Source organism: Apus apus, chromosome 2, assembly GCF_020740795.1.
Source record: "Apus apus isolate bApuApu2 chromosome 2, bApuApu2.pri.cur, whole genome shotgun sequence".
NCBI lineage: Eukaryota > Metazoa > Chordata > Aves > Apodiformes > Apodidae > Apus > Apus apus.
The window spans coordinates 125,822,933-125,827,394 of NC_067283.1; positions in this window are offsets into that span (position 1 = coordinate 125,822,933).

Here is a 4,462-nt window from a genome sequence, read left to right on the forward strand (position 1 = left end):
AGGAGGGGGCGGCTCCTCGGCCGAGTCGGGAGGGAACTGGTCTAGGCGCAAGAAGGGCGGCTGTGAGGGAGGTTGGGCGGGTCGCTGGTTCCATTCTTAGGTCCGTGAGAGGGGTGTCAATTGTTCTGCTGGAAGCAGAGCTGCGGTTTTACCATCTTCAGCTCGGCAAGCGCCAGCAGCGGCCTCTGCTCACGCTAGCCACCCGTGAGGCGGTAGAGAGGCTCCCGGCTCATGGTGGGGGGTAATCGAGGGTGATGAATTCGAGGGGGTAAGGCTGAGCAGCTTGGGAGTCGAGCGCAAGTTATGGTGCACTAGAGGCTCATGGAGGAGCAGGGCTTGTGTAGCTTTACTGACAGGATTCACAGTGCTCTGAGAGGAGAAGCGGAGCAGGCCAGGGAGAAAATGTGGCAACAGCCTGGAAGTACTGCAGACAGGTATTTTTCCCTAGCACTGTCCTTGGGGCTCAGTATTTGGGCCAGACCAGTTTAGCAACGATTTGTGTGAGAGGTATAGTTCTCTTAATGACATAAAAAACTTTCAAAGACATCATCCCTTCAGTGTCTCCAGGAGAAGAAATAAGTTTTGTCTTATGGCTGTTACAGGAATTTTACAGTTTTTATTTAATGGATGAGGGAAAGGTTGTGGATATTGTTTACCTAGACTTCAGTACAGCCTTTGACAACTGTCTCCCACAGCATTCTTCTGGAGAAACTGGATACATATGTTATAGGCTGGTGTACTCTTCACTGGGTAAAAAAAATGGCTTACTGGCCAGGTCCAGAGGGTTGTGGTGAATGGAGTTAAATCCAGCTGGCAGCTGGTCACAAGTGGTCTCCAGAGCTCAGTACTGGGACCAGTTCTGTTTAGCATTTCTATCAGTGATTTGCATGAGGGATTCAAGTGCACCCTTAAAAAGTTTGCAGGTGACACCAAGTTGGGGGGGAGCATTGATCTGCCTGAGGGAAGGAAGGCTCTCTAGAGGGACCTGGACAGACTGGATTGATGGGCTGAGGCAAATTGCACGAGTTTCAACAAGGCCAAGTGTCAGGTCCTGTACTTCCATCATAACAACACCATGCAGCAGGCGTGGGGAAGAGTGGCTGGGAAGCTGCCCTGCGGAAAAGGACCTGGGTGTGTTGATTGACAGCTGGCTGAATATGAGCCAGCAGTGTGCCCAGGTGGCCAAGAAGGCCAACAGCATCTGGGCTTTTATGACTAGTGTGGTCAGCAGGAGTAGGGAAGTGACTGTGAAGGACCAGACCTTTCCTCACAAGAATATAATATGCCTTTTAGGTCAACAGTCATAATTGGCTTAAAGATGGCTGCTCCACGTGGCACTTTAAGCCCTCTCCTGCCTGCCTCCTCTGCCAGAAAACAACAACTCCGACGGCATGAGGGGGAGGTAGCCAGCTGCTAGCTAGAGAGGGTCAGTGGCGGGAAAAGGGCAGCATGTTGCAAACTGAAAGTCTGCCTGGTAACAGCAGTGGCGGGAAAAAGTCCCTGCCTGATTGGCTAAGAAGCCCCAGAAACAAGAGACTGGCCAATTGGGAGCAAAGGAGACCCACAAAAGAGACAGCGTGCGTGCTGCTTGGGGGCGCTTTTGGACGGACACTGGAACTGCTCCTGCTTGGTTTTGGGGGGTGACCTGCGCCTTGGGGGTGCCTGCCAGCCAGAAGTCCCCGCTCCTGTTTCGGCTCCGCTTTACCTGCTAATCCTTGCAAACCTGGCTTGTCCCGCCTCGCCCACGGCTTTTTGCAGCCCGGCTCCTGGCTAGTCCTGGACCTGCTGGTTCCTGCAGCCTGGCTCCTGGCTAGTCCCAGCTCTCCCGGCTCGTACCGGCTCCCGCTTCAGGTGTAGTCTTGGCTAATCTCCGCAGACCCGGCTCATCCTGCCAAGCCCGCGGCTTTTGCAGTCCCGGCTCCTGGCCTGCCTGCCGTCCTGCCAGCCTGCCTGCCGTCCTGCCAGCGGTCCTGCCAGCTGCTGAGCACGTCCAGTGAGACTTCTTCCTGCCACCCGTGGTTCTAAGACCAGTTTGCAGGGGAAGTCACCCGCAGCTACTATAAAAGTACCTAGACCATCTCAGGAACAAAGTAAAGGATTGTATTCTGGGTATAAGTCTCTCCCGAAGGTGTTCCTGTCTCACCTGCACACAAATCGCGACCCTATACAGGACAAGCGTCAGGCATATGCCTCTTTCCTCTTCCCCTCTGTGGATAATAATAATTAATCTGGGTGTGTAAATAAGGTTTGCTTATATATATAAGTATTAGAGCATATGTAAGGTCTTGGTATTTGGTGTTTTAAATATATTTTCTTTTAATTACTCTCTTTGAGTCTCCTGCCCCAAATTGTTTTATTTCTTCCCCTCAATAAACCGTGTATTCATAAATTCTAATGGGGGATTGGCTGCTGTTATTGGAAAAACTAGTGAGCATTGAACAAGTGTCTCACCCGAAAAGTCAGTGCCGAAGTTCACTGCTCCTCTGTGAGAGGTGAGCACTGCGTGCGGACCTCTCGGCAGATCCCGATAAGTTAAATTCACTCCAAAAAGGAGATAAAATAGGTCACAGATTGTGACGCTGTCCCCCTGTACTTGGCACTGGTGAGGCTGAATCTTGAGTACTGTGTTCAGTTTTGGGCCCCTCACTACAAGAAGGACATGAAGGTGCTGGAGCAAGTCCAGAGGAGGGCTACAAAGCTGGTGAAGGGTCTGGAGCACAAGTCTTACAAGGACGGACTGAGGGAAATGGGGTTGTTTAGCCTGGGGTCAAGGATGCTGAGGGGTAGACCTTATGGTTCTCTACAGCTACCTGAAAGGAGATTGTAGGGAGGTGGGTGTAGGTTTTTACTAGTAAAAAGTGGTAGGACCAGAAGCTACGGCCTCTAGTAGCACCAGGGGAGGTTTAGATTGTATGTTACTAAAAAAACCCACCAGAATCACTCAGAATGTTCGGGTTTGGAAGGGACCTCTGGAGATCATCTTGTCCAACCCCCCTACTAGAGCAGGTTCACCTAGAGCAGGTTGCACAGGATGGCATCCAGGCAGGTTTTGAGTGTCTCCAGAGACGGAGACTCCACAATTGTTCTGGGAAACCTGTTCTAGTGCTCTGACGCTCTCAAAGAAGTTCCTCCTCATGTTTAGATGGAACTTACTATGTTCAAGTTTGTGCCCATTACTTTTTGTCCTGTCACTGGGCACCACTGGAAAAGGACTGGCCCCATCCTCCCGACACCCAGGCTTCTAGTATTTATAAGCATTGATACGATCTCCCCAGAAGAAACTTATTCAGCAAAAGAGTTATCAAACACTGGAACAGGCTTCCCAGGGTTGCATCACCATCCCTGGGGGTACTTTAAGGACGTGTAGATGTAGTGCTTAGGGACATGGTTTAGCACTGGGCTCAGTAGATTTAGGTTAATGTTTGGACTGAATGATCTTAAAGGTCTTTTCCGACCAAATGGTTGGTTCTATGGTTCTAAATAAGTTGAGAGGAATCTATATTGTTTATTGAACATAAAAATTAAAGGATACTCAAATAGTGATATATTTATTTCGAAACACTATATTTAGTTTTGGCATATTGCAGAATACAGATTTGCAAGTGATGTTAAGGGTCCCAGTTCTTCAGATACCTTGTTGGGGTTGTCTGTGCTAAGCAGGCCATGGGCAATTCCAGGGGCACTTAATGATGGGTTTTATACTATTTTTTTCTAACTCACAGCCAAGAAATTAGGTAGTGCTCTGGACTACTTGTGTCACAGAACAGGATAAAGCCTTTTAGGAACATTATGATCTTGAAACAGTTGAATATTTAAATGACTTTTTCACAATAGTGAAGCATCTTCAAAACAGATCATAGAATCATTGGGTTGGAAGGGATCTTAAAGATCACCTAGTTCCAACCACCCTGCTGTGGGCAGGGGCAACTCCCACTAGACCAGGTTGCTCAGAGCCCCTTCCAACCTGGCCTTGAACAGATCCAGGGAGGGGGCAGCTAAAGCTTTCATAGGCAACCTGTTCCACTGTCTCACCGCCCTCATAGTGAAGAATTTCTTCCTAATGTCCAACATAAATCTACCCCCTTCCAATTTAAAACCATTCTGTCTCATCCTATCACTACAAGCCCGTATAAAAAGTGCCTCCCCAGTTTCCTTTAGGCCTCTTCAGGTACTGAAAGGCCCCTATAAGGTCTCCCCAGAGTGTTCTTTTCTCCAGGCTGAGCAACCCAAACTCTCTGGATCTGTCTTCATAGGTGAGGTGCTCCAGCCCCTCTGATCATCTCTATGGCCCTCTTCTGGACTTGCTCCAAGAGCTCCATGTCTGTTGTGTGTTGGGGACTCCAGGGCTGGACACAGTACTCCAGGTGGGGTCTCACCAGAGTGAAGTCTCATGAGGGGGTTCTCGTGAGATGCCAAACTTCTTTAACAGTGACTAATTCTGCTTTTAGAAGAACTATTTGAA